Source organism: Pristiophorus japonicus, chromosome 15 (genome assembly GCF_044704955.1).
Source record: "Pristiophorus japonicus isolate sPriJap1 chromosome 15, sPriJap1.hap1, whole genome shotgun sequence".
Lineage (NCBI taxonomy): Eukaryota > Metazoa > Chordata > Chondrichthyes > Pristiophoridae > Pristiophorus > Pristiophorus japonicus.
In genome coordinates, this window is record NC_091991.1 from 136513624 (window position 1) to 136530867 (window position 17244).

Genomic DNA, 17244 nt, shown 5'->3' on the forward strand with positions numbered 1-17244 from the left:
AATCATGCTGTAGTCTCTCTCAGCCTTAGACAGACTTCTGGATGCATAAGCAACCGGTTGCAATTTCCCAAATTCATTAGCTTGTTGCAATACACACCCGACCCCGTATGACGATGCATCACATGCTAGTACCAAACGCTTACATGGATCATACAACACAAGCAATTTGTTTGAGCATAACAATTTTCTAGCTTTTACAAAGGCATTTTCTAAGCTTTTGCCCCAAACCCATTCGTCTTCTTTATACAGTAAGGAATGCAATGGTTCTAACAGTGTGCTGAAACCCGGTAAGAGGTTACCAAAATAGTTCAGGAGTCCTAGAAACAACCGCAGCTCCGTCACGCTCTGTGGCCTCGGTGCGTTCTTGATTGTCTCCGCCTTCGAATCGGTGGGCCTGATGCCATCCGCCGCGCTTCTTCTCCCCAGGAACTCCACTTCAGGTGCCAGGAAAATGCACTTCGAGCATTTTAACCTGAGCCCCGCGCGGTTGAGTCGACTAAGAACCTCCTCCAGGTTCTGCAGATGCTCGACTGTGTACCGACCTGTAACCAAGATGTCATCCTGGAAGACCATGGTGTGCGGGACCGACTTCAGTAAGCTTTCCATGTTTCTCTGGAATATCGCCGCGGCTGATCGAATCCCAAACGGGCATCTGTTGTAAATAAAGAGACCTTTGTGTATGTTGATGCAGGTGAGGCCCTTCGATGATTCATGTAGGCTGAGATCAAGTCCAGCTTCGAGAACGTCTTTCCTCCGGCCAGCGTCGCAAAAAGTTCGTCAGCCTTTGGTAGTGAGTATTGATCCTGCAGGGAGAAATGAGTTACTTTGTAATCACCACAGATGCTGACGGTGCCATCTCCCTTGAGGACTGGAACAATCGGACTGGCCAACTCACTGAATTCGATCGGCGAAATGATGCCTTCTCGTTGCAGCCGGTCCAGCTCGATCTCCATCCTCTCTCTCATCATGTACGATACTGCTTGCACCTTGTGATGGATGGATCGCGCCCCCAGAATTAGGTGGATTTGCACTTTTGCTCCTTGGAACTTCCCGATGCTTGGTTCGAACAGCGAAGGGAACTTGTTTAAGACCTGGGCATACGACGTGTCATCAGTGGACGAGAGCGCTCGGACGTTGTCCCAGTTCCAGCGTATCTTTCCCAGCCAGCTCCTGCCGAGCAGTGTGGGACCATCACCTGGTACCACCCAGATTGGTAGCTTGTGCACCGCTCCATTGTAGGAGACCTTTACAGTAGCACTGCCGATTATGGGAATCAGTTCCTTTGTTTAAGTTCTCAGTTTTGTGCGAATGGGAGTCAGGACTGGCCTTGAGGCCTTGCTGCACCACAATTTATTGAAAGTCTTTTTACTCGTAATGGACTGGCTTGCGCCCGTGTCCAGCCCCATTGACACCGGGAGTCCATTTAATTCCCAATGTTGAGGAAGTCCAGAACCAGGGGTCACAGTCTAAGGATAAGGGGTAAGCCATTTAGGACTGAGATGAGGAGAAACTTGTCCACCCAGAGAGTGGTGAACCTGTGGAATTCTCTACCACAGAAAGTTGTTGAGGCCAATTCACTAAATATATTCAAAAAGGAGTTAGATGTAGTCCTTACTACTAGGGGGATCAAGGGGCATGGCGAGAAAGCAGGAATGGGGTACTGAAGTTGCATGTTCAGCCATCAACTCATTGAAGGGCCGAATGGCCTACTCCTGCACCTATTTTCTATGTTTGTATGTAATTCAACTTTCAGCATTATCGGGGGACACTTTGTGGTGAATGTGTGTGCCCCATATAGCTCTGCCTCCTCGGTCTGAGGTGCTGGTTCGTCGTGATCTGCCGTGGATCTGTCCTCCTCTGCAACATGGTGGTTTGCAAGATTAGCAGGGTTTGCAGCTCGCCTGCACATACGTTCGGTGGAGAACTGAGAAATGTTCGAAATGTCTGCAGTGGCAGATAGGAAAGAGTCAGTGGCATAGAAATTTAGTGCTACGGTCATTGTAGTTGCAACACTCAGTGCAGTCCTCAGCCTTGTCTGAGGCTGCAGATCTGGCCGCAGGAGGTCGCACACCTCCCTGATGATGTCCTTTCTGAATCTAAGCCTGCGGAGACATTGGTCATCTGTAAGGTCCATGAAGGAAAATTGCTGCCTGTAGACCCTTAGGACCTTCTTCCCCCAACTCTATAGTCGGCTCTTCCTTTGGCAGCTGGGTCATTGCCTTCTCCCTCATGCTCTTCATGCTCCTCGGCCTCTGCAGCCTGCTGCTGGCAAGCATCTGCCCCCTGTTCATCCTGCCTTCTTTCTATCTCGCCCACTGTCAGGTGCGGGAGCTCAGCGTACCTGACCCTCCTCCTCACGGCAGGTCCTTCCTGGGCCACCTCTCTGCGTTGAGGTCTGTCGCCATATGTTGGGTGTCAATGGCTGCTGCGTCCTTTGCCCGCTGCCTCTGGAGCCGTTGGAGATTGCGCCACCTTCTCCTGCCTCCCTGCCACGCACAATGTCCAGGAGGCGTTCCACTGCCAGCATTGAGCCCATTGCGTCCGCAAGCTCGCCCTCCACCTCGAGGCCTCTGTGGAGTACAGATTGAGGCCCCCAGCCCACTAGCATTCAATGCCGTTATGAAAAGGGCGAGTGAGAAAATTTTGAAAACTCCGAAAAATGATCAGCCAAAGAAATGGAGATGCACACAACACGTCTTTAACGTCGGCTGGCGGTCCTGAACCGGCACAGTGCACTGACACAAAGAACTGTCGGGGGCACAGGCAGGCAGACGGTTGAGTTTGAAAACTGAATTTAGCTTCCGGAACGGAGAGGCTGCAGTGCGTGCTCTAATGACATCTTTAATGACGCATCAGCAGGAGCAGGGCAGAAGTGGGGGGAGCGGGGCGGACCGCCACATCGTTCCAAAAACTCCCGAGGAGAATTTTGCGAGTGGCAGCTAGTCGACTACAAATCAGTGGCCACACAACAACCGCCGGGTGGCCGCCGCTTTCCGGCGGTAACAGGCCATATCGGGAAGCTGAATTCCTGCCCCAATGCCTCTATTCGTATGTTATGAAGAGGAGGAGGAGATAGAAGAGGTTCGATAGGAGGCATCACAGAATGCATCTCTTCCCTGCTCACACACAACCACTCACCAAATTGCACAGACCAAGAAGGTCTTACTATATTGAACATCAGTGTCTCAGCAAGCTGTGCTTTCCCTGGAGGCTCTTGGCGACATATCTCAATTACTGACTGAAGACCTGCAGTTCACTTTCATCAGCAGAACAACATTGTCTGTACCAGTCAAGGTCACCATTGCCTTTCTGCATTCTTCCATACAGCAGCAGATGACCTTTGCCATATTAGTCAGACAGTGGCTCCCATTCATCAATGCTGCTCTATTCTGGAGGGCTCCGTAAGTCACATCTTTCCCAATGAAAGCAGAGAATCAAATAGAGAGGACTGTTCAGATTGACAGTGATTCAAGGGGCAATTGATGGAAAGTGAGTGCCATTCAAAACTCCATATGACAACTCCCTCAATTTAATGAACAGAAAAGGCTTTAATTCCATTAGTGTACAGCTACTGGGCAACGTCAATCTCCTTCTTTCAGGTAAATGCGAGATACGGAGAAATGGCTACAACACTTTCATTATGCAACAATCCACCACAACAGGCCTCATGACTCAAAGCCATGTAACAGGATAATTGATTGATGATCAAGGCTATCCCCTGCAGTCGTGACTTATACTGCCAGTAAGGTTTCTGCAGACATAAAGAGACAACAGATATAATGAGGTGCTTGCCGCTACAAGTGTGATAAAGCAGACTATTAACATTCTGAAGTCTTGTCTTCGGTTCCTGGATAGGTTTGTTTTGAGCACTGCAATACAGCCCAGCAGGAGTCTCCAGAATCATCGCAGCATACTATGCACTACATAACATTGCAATGAAGAAAGGCTTGCTGCTTTCAGAAGCTGAAAGTCGGGATGATGAAGAGGGAGTGGTAGAACTTGCCTCTCCGCAGCAAGGGGAGGGTGTATGGGAAGGAAAGGATGTGGAGCAGCACATCCAACAGCCAGAGAAAGGAGGGCACAACCAGTAGCTCAGTGTTTTCAATAATTAAAGGTTGCCTCACCAAATAAAGTCACCTCATGCTTGCCCGCTCTCTACACTACCCCTCACAAAGTCCCTCACTGCCAAAGACTTTGGCCAAGTCTTTCATAAAACAGAAGCCCACATTTTCCCTGCCATAATTCAAAACCCCAAAAGTTGAAAGCATACATAGACATTGGACTCAGAACTCTTATGCTCATAAGCTGTGTTTAGTTTACAGAATAACCTTCATCAAAAGGTGCCATAAATTCTAATCACCCCATCTACACTAACGTCTTAACTGTGTATCCACCCGAATTTCCCAGCTAACTTACTTGCTCAAGCTCCTAACCTACTACTCCTGCGAGGTATTCCCTGAGTGAGATGAGATTGAGCAGTGGGTGGGCGGGATGGTTCCCCTCAAGCTCTTGTCTTAGGCAAGTGGCTGTCAGAGAGACTATCTTATGGCAGTCTATATGTTGTAGCAGCAAATGGATCAAGCCCATGTCCGAACCTCCCTCGTGGTGTCGGCGGGATTGGAGGTGGCCTAATGAAAGCAGGTTCATTGGCATTCTTCAGAGACAGTGACATCTATGACCATTTACTGCATAGGCTCTGAGGTGCTACTGGTCAGTGTTATTAGCCATCAAATGGTCCTAACCTTTTTTTTCATTCATTCATTCACGGGATGTGGGCATCGCTCATAGCGCCAGCATTTATTGCTCATCCCGAATTGCTCTTGAGAAAGTGGTGGTGAGCCATCTTCTTGAACCTCCGCAGTCAATGTGGCGAAAGTACTCCCACAGTGCTGTTAGGGAGGGAGTTCCAGGATATTGACCCAGCAATGATGAAGGAACAGCGACATACTTCCAAGTCAGGATGGTGTGTGACTTGGAGGAGAACTTGCAGGTGGTGGTGTTCCCATTCACCAGCTGCCCTTGTCCTTCTAGGTGGTAGAGGTCCTGGGTTTGAAAGGTGTTGTTGAAGAAGCCTTGGTGAGTTGCTGCAGTGCATCTTGTAGATGGTACACACATCAACCACGGTGCGCCAGTGGTGGAGGGAGTGAATGTTGAAGGTGGTGGATGGGGTGCCAATCAAGCAGGCTGCTTTGTCCTGGATGGTGTCGAGCTTCTTGAGTGCTGTTAGAGCTGCACTCATCCAGGCAAGTGGAAAGTATTCCATCACACTCCTGACTTGTGCCTTGTAGATGGTGGAAAGGCTTTGGAAAGTTAGGTGGTAAGATACTCGCTGCAGAATACCCAGCATCTGACCTGCTCTTGAAGCCACAGTATTTATGTGGCTGGTCCAGTTAAGTTTCTGGTCAATGATGGCCCCCAGGATGTTGATGGTGTGAGATTTGACGATGCTAATGCCGTTGAATATGGGGAGGTAGTTAGACTCTTGCTGTTTGGAGATGGTCATTGCCTGGCACTTGTGTGGCGTGAATGTTACTCACCACTTATCAGCCCAAGCCTGAATGTCGGCCAGGTCTTGCTGCATATGGGCATGGACTGCTTCATTATCTGAGGAGTTGCGAATGGCACTGAACACTGTGCAATCATCAGCGAACATCCCCACTTCTGACCTTATGATGGAGGGAAGGTCATTGATGAAGCAGCTGATGATGGTTGGGCCCAGGACACTACCATAACCAGGCCTCGGAAACCCTGTGAAAGTGTCCTTTTCAATGTATCTATGGTAACATTGTGAGCTGCACTCCGGAAGCCAACAATAACCTTAGAAGCTGTTCCCCATTTCTTGATGCTGCAGAAATCTTTTGTTGCAGGTTATTGAATCTTCCTACAATGTGCTGTAGATGTGGTAGTAGACTCCTTTCACATGCTCAAAATCCCAACCATTTCCACATGAGATGGATGCTTGGTAATCACAGCTCTTTAGAAGACCATGCCCCTGACATCTTAGTCCCTAAGATCTTCAGCTGAGGGTGGTTGTTGCAACACCCTCCATGGAGGAATGACATTCTCCTTCTCTTCAAATCCCAGGATCTCATTCTCATAGTGCTCACTGCTTCACCCAATGGAAACACTTCTGACTCACCAATGACTTCCTCCCAAGTGGGTGTCCCTGTGCTGCTGCTAGCACAGGTAAGATGCCATAACACAGTAGATAATGAAGTTGCAAAAGTTGTAAATCTGGAAATGGCAAGAGTTGTTCTCCAGAAGTGCCCGGGACGGTGAAGTCATCAGAGTGGCTGACCTCTTCCTTCAGGACACACTCTATGATGTGAGAGACAAAGGAATTTGCTCAGCTGTGTACACTGTGACATTTCCCCCGGAAGAAATATTTGCCAAGTATAAGAGCATTGTAATACTTTGAGGAAGCTCATGCAAGTTTGACTATGTATGATAAGCCTTGCCCAGCCTTTTGCAATCTCTGTTGCCACTTCACCTGCAAGCTCTCTCTGTCTGTCTGCCTGTGATGTCTAAAGCTTCCTCTTCCTGTAGGCTCGGAGGGTTCAGCGAGGACACTCCTCTGTGCATTACATTTCTCATGTGATGGTTAAGGGCAAAACTTTCCTTTGGAGGGATCCAAGACAATGTTAAAAGCATGCGAGTGGAATGAACACTTGCCTCACATAAGCACATGCATTCCATGATGATGAGAGAAGCAGGTACATTGTCCCTTTAAAGCAAATGACCTTGAATACTAGCAGGTAGCAGGAGCCCTTTGGCATACTATGTGAGTTGGCAGAGCAGTTGTTAATTAAGATAGTACTTGTGTGCTTTAGAGATCGCTCTTTGCATTAATGAATTTCCCTGACACTTAGGGCTCGAATTTGGTCAAGGCCTCCGCCCGCCCAAGTGCTGCCCAAAGTGCCGCCGATGGCCACCGAGGTACCGGACGGTACATTCGCGGGATATACATGAGGAAGGTCCCTCGAAGGTCGACGGGCAGCAAATGAGGGACTTATGCGGCCAGTCTAGGCGGCAGCCGGCGGGAGCTCCCATTTTCGGCAGCAGAGGCGCTTGCCGCCCAAGTGCCGCTGAGGATAGAGTCGGGCCCACAGAAGGTCGAAGACCCTAAAAATAAAAATCAACAACAAAAAATAAAAAAACTATCGGAAGACCTTCAGGGGACCTCATCAAGGTAAGTCGCTGTGGAAAAACCAATTAAAAAATGTTCGCCAACCTTTTCTCAACGATCTTCAGACTTACCGTCGGGGACAGACCAGCCTCCTCGCAGCGGTCTACCCCTGTTCTGGCGCTGATTCCCGCCTGCATCAATATGGGAGCTCGGCGGGCGGGAGCTCAGTTGCATCACTCGGCCGTCAGCTGACGTCAGTGGGCAGTTCCCGGCAGCTCTCCCCTCCCGCCCACTCCAGGCCACCTTGAAAGTGGCACTGGGCGGATCTACAAGAGCAATGTCGGCGGCAGCGGGTGGCAGTCGGCGGTCGGCCGGTGAGTTGATGAGAGAGCATGAGTATGAGTAAGCAGGTGAGTGAAGGCTGTATGACATAGAAAATGTGTATTGGCACCAGTGCCCTGACTTACATTGATTACCCTTGTGAGGTCATTGAGCCTTTTCTGACATCCCTTGGAGTGGTGGAGGGAGGCCTGACTGTCTCTGCCTGCTTCCTCCATCCAGCCTCCCGAGCCATCCTCTCATGGAACTTTCTGCCCTGAGTGCCCAGCCATCTTAATCCTCATGTCGTCACTTCTGTCAAGAGCGCCTTCACAGACACATCTGAGAATCTGGGGGCCTTTCAATTTGCTGACACTCCCGAGGCTGCTGCACTGTCAAACATTTTGGCCACTGTTGCTGCTTTGTGGAAACAACTTGTGCCCTTTAAATGGCTAGGGTCCTTTATATGTTGCTGCTGTGAACGTCCCTCTCTCCCAGCAGTGATAAACCTATCCAGAGCAGCATTGCCTCTCCAAACCTGCCAGCATAAGGAACAAAGGACCCTGGATTAAAGTGAAATAAGTGGACAGAGCCCTGTGGGTGGGCGATAGTCTCACCCACAGGAGGGGAATCCAACCCCATGAGTGCTGCCAACGTTGTACATATAAGTGTTAATTTAATATTTTAGGGGATTTGACACCATTTATCTTGTCACTTGAACTGATACTTTTCTCAAAACTGTGGTAAATGAAAAACAAAAGACTCACTCCCCAGCCCCTCCCGCCCCCCCCCCCCCCCGGCCCCTTCCCGTTTAGAACAACTCCAACTGTTTGTTACACCACCTTCCTCAGCTCTTCATACTTCCTGCTTTGTTTTCTTCCCCATCCCAATCGCCCAGCTGATGCCACCTGTTGCACAGCAAGGAATGGACTGTACGAAAGCTCAAGAAACCGAGTGCAATCATCGCAACGCACTGGAAGGTGTCTGAACCTCACCTCACACCATGTCAAGTATCTTTCAACATGAACATGTTGCTTCCGGAATAAACCTGCCGGTCACCCAATCAGGTTTCAGGTGGACCAATACAGTGCTGCTATTCTCTCACATTTCACCTGGACCATTTGAAACCAGTAAATACAGCAAAATGTAACGGGTGGCTATTCCCTTTTAAGGCAGACTTAGATCACTCAATGACTAGCCTGCTCTGAGCACATCACTGTAAAGCCCCCATATTGCTGCTGGAGCATCTCGAGTTGCAGCAGATGGCAAGGGCCTGAAATTCAATAACGCTGGAAAGCTGCTGCTCCCCCCAGAGTGCTTCCAAAGTGCTTTTTTCAACAGTATGGCTGTCTTAATTTGAGCGTTATTACCACTGAGAAATTCAGCATGCAGGTAAGGGTTTCTAATGAGCCAGCTGCTCCCTGGCCTTTTTAAAGGGTTTGCAGCAAGGCCCTGAGGGGGGAAGGAGTTTGGAAGGATGACTGGTGTAAGAGGTGCAAGGAGAGCCAACAGGTTCACTGATATGGAGCTGGAGACACTGGTGGACGGTGTGGAGGACAGAAGAAGAATACTGTTTCCTGACGTGGGGAGACCTGGCAGACCACCAGTACATAATGCTTGGAGAAGATTGCAGGGGAGGTGTCAGGCACCTCCATATATGTGAGGACCTCCCAGGAGGGTGCTGGCCAGTCTGCACCCGGCCCTTCCAGGGTAGCGATGGGTCGACGCCTCCTAGCTCTGGGGCAACGGGGATCCTCCTCCTTCTCCTGTGCCTCCTCCTTCTCCTCCTCCGGTGGTGCTGCTGGCTCGACCTCCAGTAGCTGTTCCCTCATGATGGCCAGGTTGTGCAGCATGCAGCAGACCACGACGATGATGGAGACCCATTGAGGAGAGAATACTGCAAGGTGCCACCAGAACGGGCCAGGCACCGGAACCTCTGCTTAAGGATGCCTATGCACTGCTCGATGATGCACCTGGTGGCACAATGAGGTCATTGTATGCATGCTCTGGCGCTGTCCTGGGGTTTCACAGAGGAGTGAGCAGCCAAGTGGACGGGGGATATCCCTTGTTCCCAAGCAGCCAATCGCAATCCTGATTCGGGCCGGTGAAGACGGCGGGCACACTGGTCTGGCGCAGAATGAACGAATCATGGATGTTGCCTCCCTTGCCCGCTGCCTGTCTGCATGGTGCTGACGGCGATGCCTTCTCCTGCGTGCTGCCCTGCTTCTGAGCAGGTGTACCAGGTGTCGCCCTCCGAACACTCCTCCCATCCTCAGGGTGAACCCTGCCAAGCAGGTCTCTGCAGCCCACTAAAGAGTCAGACCTGAAAGTTGTACAAAAGTCTGTGAAACCTCTGAGCAGCATTCAGCAGGTTGAATGGAGCCAAAACAATTAATAAAACTATAAGAAAAGATAAATATAGTGGATGATGTCATCTCACATAAAAACACTAATAATTAATAAAACTGTATGAAAAGATAAATACAGTGGATGCTGGAATCTGAAATAAAAACACGAAAATTATTAAAACTATTTCCCTACCAAAGGGCCCCGATTGCGGCAACACTCCAGCGGTGTCCCGTTCGAGCACCGACTCGAATACCTCGCGGGGACACTGCTGGGAAAAGCCCTACCTTTTTGCAGTTGAAAATCCCTGTCCTTGCCGCTTTTCAGCGCCCCGCCCGCGGCAGAGCTCTCCGCTGGAATGTCACCTTTACAGCGGCTTCACCGCGCTGTTTCCGGCGGAAGTGCACACCGCTCAAATCCCCCCCCCGAGCTGAATATGGCTCGGGGAGGGAAAATCATCTGACCGCGGCGGCCCATCGATATTTTCAATCGGCCGCCCAAACTCCGCGGTAACCGTCCCTTCGGGGACGGTGATTTTCAGCCCCCGAGTGCACAGCACCAGGAATCGCTGAAATGGGCTCTTTGTTTTCTTGCATTAGCTTTCTTTGCTTTTTGCAGCAGCAGCAGATACAACTGGCGACAGCGTTATTGTGTCACCGATCCGTACTCTTTGCTTGCGAACGGGTAAGCCATGCCTCGATTTCAAAATTCCCTTCTTTGTTTACACATCCCTCCATGACCTCGCCCCTCCCTATCTCTGTAATCTCTTTTGGCCTCAAACCCCACCCACCCCCCCCCCCCCCCCCGCCGGGATATCTGCGCTCCTCAAAGTCTGCCCTCGTGAGCATCCCTGATTATAATCGTTCAACCACGGAGGCCGTGGCTTCAGTTTCCTCGTCCCTAAGCTCTGGAACTCCATCCCTAAACCTCTCCTCCTCTCTACTTCTCTTTCCTCCTTTAAGACGATTCTTAAAACCTACCTCTTCACCAAGTTTTTGATCATCTGCCTTAATTTCTTCTTATTTGGCTCGGTGTCAAATTATATTTGTCTTATAACACTCCTGTGAAGCGCCTTGGGATGTTTTACTGCGTTAAAGGCGCTATATAAATACAAGTTGTTGTTGTTGAACTCGGTAGACAATGGGGGTAAATTTGATTTTATGTAAAATGGGGGTATTTATTCAACCGTCCCTAATAGATCTCTCCTGATTTTCATTTAATCAGGAGAGACGGACGGCTTAATCCATATCAGCTGTTTTACACTATCAGCGGCAACGTGTATTCATATAGCACCTTTAATGTAGTAAAATGTTCCAAAGTGCTTCACAGCAGTGTAATCAGACTAAAACTGACCCAGTCAAAATGACTCCCAATGTCGCTGCATTAATTAAGGCACCAATTTAACCATAAATTACAATTGCTTATTACTAAATTATTATTCAAATTTAACTGTAATTGGAGCAAATTGTGGCATAGTTTCCATTAGAGTGTTCAACTGAAATATATCTTTACTGTGTGGGCTGGCTGATAATCTGCTTTCACCATTACAGCTAATGATATTATTACAACATTTGAGAATAAAAATAATATTTTACACAGAAACAAGATAATTCATGAATCATAAATTTCAGTAATTGGGCAAGTTTTTTTTACATTAAAACTTGCATTGGTAAAAAGACACGGATAAAGTAACATTATACTGTGATGGATAAATGTGCCTTTGGTTTAATAATATCCTACTGACACTGCATGGAAATGTTTAAGCAGACACTTTTATTGCTACTTCTTCAATTCATGAATTGACTTTTATAATGGAGCAATTGAAATATAAAATTAAGAGTAGCCTTGAATAACTGCATTTTTTTGAAAGATGTAAATTACACTTGATTATACTTCAATGAATATGTTATAGTTCTGTGCAAATGAACTTTAAATCATTTCTAATTAAAGCCAAACGTATACATTAATTCCTGCTAAACACCTTCCATTCTAAACTCATGCAACGTGTAAATAAGAACTTAAGCAAGAATAAAGCAAGTGCCATTCAAGTCATCAAGCCTCCCCCTTCTACAGATTAGGTGCAGCCTTCCAACTGGGAATACAAGCAATTTTTGATTATCCGGGTCCTTCGGGGATTGGGCTATGCCGGGTAAATGATTTCTCCGTTAGAACGAGTTGACATTACAGTTAATGTTTACAGTACTGCAGGTGTGCACTAACCAATAGCTGTAGCGTATTTCTAATCCTTGAATTCTAGTCCTCTAGATCTAAAGATCATTAGGCTTGTTGATTACTTACTGTAACTGTTCATGGCATTTTAATGAATTATGAGAGGCAGTGGACCTGTGTGCGAGCAGCAGCGGGAGCTGAGGCAAGGCAGAGCGCTTAAAAGTAAGGCTCAACAGGCAACATTCGAAATGAACATCAGAGTTTCAAAATGACGTTACACACACGGAATTTTAAATGTCGTTTCAACGGTTTCCCGTTGCATCCGTGTGTGGATAATCGGGAGTTGCCTGTACTACCTAGGTTATAGAAGGAGAGTTCTGCAAAAATTCTTCCCAATCCACAAAGTTAATTACGCGAAATTCTAGCATATCTACTATAACCTTACAGTCTCTATTACTTAGAACTTCACAACCTCCACTATTCAGCCCTACTGCCAGTTACTTTCCAAAATTATAATTTCATTTGTTTCAACAGCACAGAATCCATCGTGTTCCAGCTCCAACTTGTGCTGGGGACCATGCAGTTGGTCAGCTCCATGAGTGTAGTAATACCCGCCCTCCTGTATGGCTCAGAGACATGGATCATGTACAGTAGACACCTCAAGTCGCTGGAGAAATAACACCAATGATGTCTCCGCAAGATCCTGCAAATTCCCTGGGAGGACAGACGCACCAACGTTAGCGTCCTCGACCAGGTCAACACCCCAGCATTGAAGCACTGACCACACTTCATCAACTCCGCTGGGCAGGCCACATTGTTCACATGCCACACACGAGACTCCCAAAGCAAGCGCTCTACTCAGAACTCCTTCATGGCAAACGAGCCAAAGGTGGGCAGAGGCAACATTACAAGGACACCCTCAAAGCCTCCATGATAAAGTGCAACATCCCCCACTGACACCTGGGATTTCCTGGCCAAAGACCGTCCTAAGTGGAGGAAGTGCATCCGGGAGGGCGCTGAGCACCTCAAGTCTCATCACCGAGTGCATGCAGAAATCAAGTGCAGGCAGCGGAAGGAGCGTGAGGCAAACCAGTCCCACCCACTCTTTCCCACAACGACTTATCTGTCCCACCTGTGACAAGGACTGTGACTCTTATATTGGACTGTTCAGCCACCTAAGGACTCATTTTTAGAGTAGATAGCAAGTCTTCCTCGATTCCGAGGGTTGATGAATGCAGCAGCGGGGATAGCGATGATGGAGCTTCTGATGACAGCTCTGACAGGTTCCATGGCAACTCTCACGGACTGCTATCATCTTGGCTCCTGGATTGCTGCTGACTAGGGCTTCCAGAGTGTTACTTCACTCCTGCATTCTGTTCTCACGTCGAGCTATAGGAATGTCAAGGCACAGACAAGAAAACACTTTCCCTATAAAAGTGTTAATTGCATTGGTTGGTTGAGCAGTGTGAGTTATAAACAAATGAAGCACATACCAGACTAATTCTCCTTTTATTTGTACTGGAATTTGTGAACACTGTAACACAAGTCAAACTAATAGAAGTACAAAAAAACTAAACAGTTATATTTTTTGAGTATTCGTGGCACTACGCGTAGTAAAAGAAAGTAGCCCTGATTTTGGTCATTTGTCCTTGATTTGTGGGGCCCCTGGCCAAGTATGCAGATTAAAAGGTATACCAGTCAGATTTTCTCAGTCATTAGAGACTGATTGCAGGTGCTCATTAAGCAATGCCGGGTGCTGGTGTTTTGGTGAAAATAAGCCGAATTCTGCCGTCCCTCACTTCACAGTAACATAACCAGGGCTCGCTGCCCTCACTTCTGTTGAAATGCTGTAAGTATTGTACCCTAGATGAACTGCAAGTGCCGCACATTCTCATTATCCACGTGTCAAAATGTTACATAGGCTGGAATTTTGCCAACCTCAGGCGAAGTCTGATTGACGACTTTGACCACCGTGGGAACATGTACTCCCAATGTAAATAATATCGGTAACGCTCTAGTTACATTGTTGCACTTCATTATGCTTGTTGTGTTGTGTTTTGTTACTTGCTGGGGAGGGGTTTGGTTCTGTTGGTTGAGGAGACGATGTTAGTGTCGTTAGTAAAATGTTACTTTGACATTTTGCATTGGCGTCTTGCGTATGATTGAAGACTTTAATGGAGATGTGCCATTATGATGGCATATAGTGCAGTCAGTATTAGCTGCATCCTTCAGCCTCCTCCATTCAAGAGAACCAAACCATTACGAACCGCTGACGTAAGGTTCTTGGTCCGGCAGCATCGTGACACTATCTCCTCCTGGTATGGATGTTGAGTCGGGGCCTCACCAGGCTCCTGGTCCTCGTCCTCCTCGTCCTCCTCCTCCTCCTCCTCCTGAGGTGGGGGTGCAAACCCCACTGGCAATGCCTGGCCCCTCATGATGGCCAAGTTGTGTAGCATGCAGCACACCACAATATTTGTTGAAGCTCATAGTGAACTCAGGCTGAACAGATTCCCAGATGTGCCGAAGCATATGTGAACATCCACATCAAGGATTCTATTTGCATTCTCAAGCAAAGCCATGAAAAAGACCTCAAAGAGGCTGGTTACAAGTGCCACTCTTGTGTGGCTGTACTGTTGATGGCAAAAGACTTTCACAATACTTTGTCAACACCCACTCTGTCAAGCATTTCATCATTTTGTTGACAATCTGGATAAATCTCTCTTGACATTCAAATTTAGACAGCAGTTTCACAGACCAAGCCAGCTGACCAAATCAAAAGCTTTGGCCCATAAAAACTGTGCAAAAGTCCTTATGCTGCTCCACACATTCCTGACAGGTGATGAAAACCATGTCAGTGATGCAGTGATTTGTTCTAAAGTCACTTTATGTCTATTGGAGAACTGAGTGATGGCAATGGAGAAATGCTCTTGCAAGAATTTTCCCAGCTTTCAAAAGGAGAACAATTCAACAAATTTACTGCCATCATTCCACTCTCCCGTCTACTTGTAGATGATAGCAACTGTACAACCATTCAAGTCTCTCCAGATAGCCTGCATAACCGGGCAGTGAGAGCCCCACAGCCATACCTGTAAATCTCTGGAGGAACCCAATTTGATTTTGGTGCTTTACTGATCTTCATTGCCTAGATGGGTATACCAAATGCAACATTAGTGAAAATCTCATCCATGTGTGACTCTACCGAGGGTCTATCCATAATCATGGCTGCACTATTAAGTCTTTCCAAAACTAGGGGCCATAAATATGATAGTCACCAATAAATCTAATAGGGAATTCAGGAGAAACTTCTTTACCCAAAGAGTGGTTAGAGTGTGGAACTTGCTACAACAAGGAGTGGTTGAGGCGAATAGTATTTAAGGGGAAGTTAAATGTGCATGAGGGAGAAAGGAATAGAATGTTATGCTGATAGGGTGAGATGAAGAGAGATTGAAGGAGGCTCTTGTGGAACATAAACACCAGCATAGACCAGTTGGGCCGAATGGTCTGTACTGTAAATTTTATGTGATATGTAATTATGTAAGAAGTGCTCAGTTCATCTTTACATGAATCCACACTCTTCAGAGTTGCAGAATTGGTATACTTGGGGTTGTATACCTCAATTATTGGATCATAGAATGTCTTGTGCCATTCTAGCTGGCTTTGGATTGGATTTCACCAGCTTTTCTGTCCCACAAATGATCTTTCATATGTGGCAACTTAGCTTGGACCAGAGCACTAATGTTTTGTGCTTTTTTTTTTGCAGTGAAGTTGGGTTGAGAGCAGACTGTTATATGCCCTCTGTTTCTCTTCAAGCAATGCTCTGTTTGAGTGGTCATTCTCATCAAATTGGCATTTGACAAAGCTGATTGCATTGGAAGCTGCTTTGTACATTGTATCATGTAGCGTCTTCCATTTGATCTTGACATCTTCTCGACACTGGAGACAAATTCTGCACTGATGGTACTGCACAGCTCTTGTTGGTTGAGTGCTTCAGCTACTTCACATTTAAGCATCCAAAGGGCATCAAGACAGTTGTGTGATGATGGAGTTGGATTGCCAGTAATAGCTTACAACATATCACATAGTAGTCAATACAGCATTCCATTCCATGCATGCCTTTGGTGATTCTCTCATCCTCCATGTCACACTGCCAATCAATGCTGTTATTGATTTGATGACAGTCCTTGGATGTATCCAGGCCTTCCCTATGCATGAACTTACCTTGGAGGAACAAATTGACATCTTGGGCTTGACAGAAACATGGATTATTACTGGTGACTCCTTCCCCTCACTGAGGCCACCCCACCGGGGTTCATGTTCCATTATGTCCCCTGACCAAATCACCATGGTGGAAATGTGATACTAATCTTTGCTCCTTCCCAAGGTCAAACAGCTCACCCTCTACCACCCCTCCCCTCTTGCCTTTAAGATCCTCCTTGCATAGTGCCCCAGTCCCTAATTTACTTCTTCAGTGGAATCTCCTGCCTCAGTCTCTGCTTTGAGCAACTCCTCATCCTCGATGGCTTTAATCAATACCGGAACCACCCCACCACGATGTCAGCTTCCTTAGCCTCCTCACCACCCTCAACCTTACCCTTCACATACACTCCCTCACCCACACACATGGTCATCTCATTATCACAGATGGCACTGAGACCTCTGAGGCCTCAATCATTGACCGGGCTCTCTCCAATCACTTGCTCATCATTCTGCTTTGGATCACCTTGCCTGCCCCAGCCCTTTACACCATCTCCTTCCACCCGAGGAAAAAGATTATCCCTATCTCACTCATAAGCGCCATCTCAAATTCTTCACCTCTTCTGGCCTTCCGCCCCCAGTAACACCAATGTCTCCTTCAATCATCTCTTCAACCATTTCACCATTACTGTTGACGTGCTCATTCCCCTCAGATCCTGGACAATCTCTCACTAGGGATATTTTTGTACAATTGGTTACATAAGAACATAAGAATTAGGAACAGGAGTAGGCCATCTAGCCCCTCGAGCCTGCTCCGCATTCAAAAAGATCATGGCTGATCTGGCCGTGGACTCAGCTCCACTTACCCGCCCGCGCCCCATAACCCTTAATTCCCTTATTGGTTAAAAATCTATCTATCTGTGATTTGAATACATTCAATGAACTAGCCTCAACTGCTTCCTTGGGCAGAGAATTTCACAGATTCACAACACTCTGGGAGAAGAAATTCCTTCTCAACTCGGTTTTAAATTGGCTCCCCCGTATTTTGAGGCTGTGCCCCCAAGTTCTAGTCTTCCCGACCAGTGGAAACA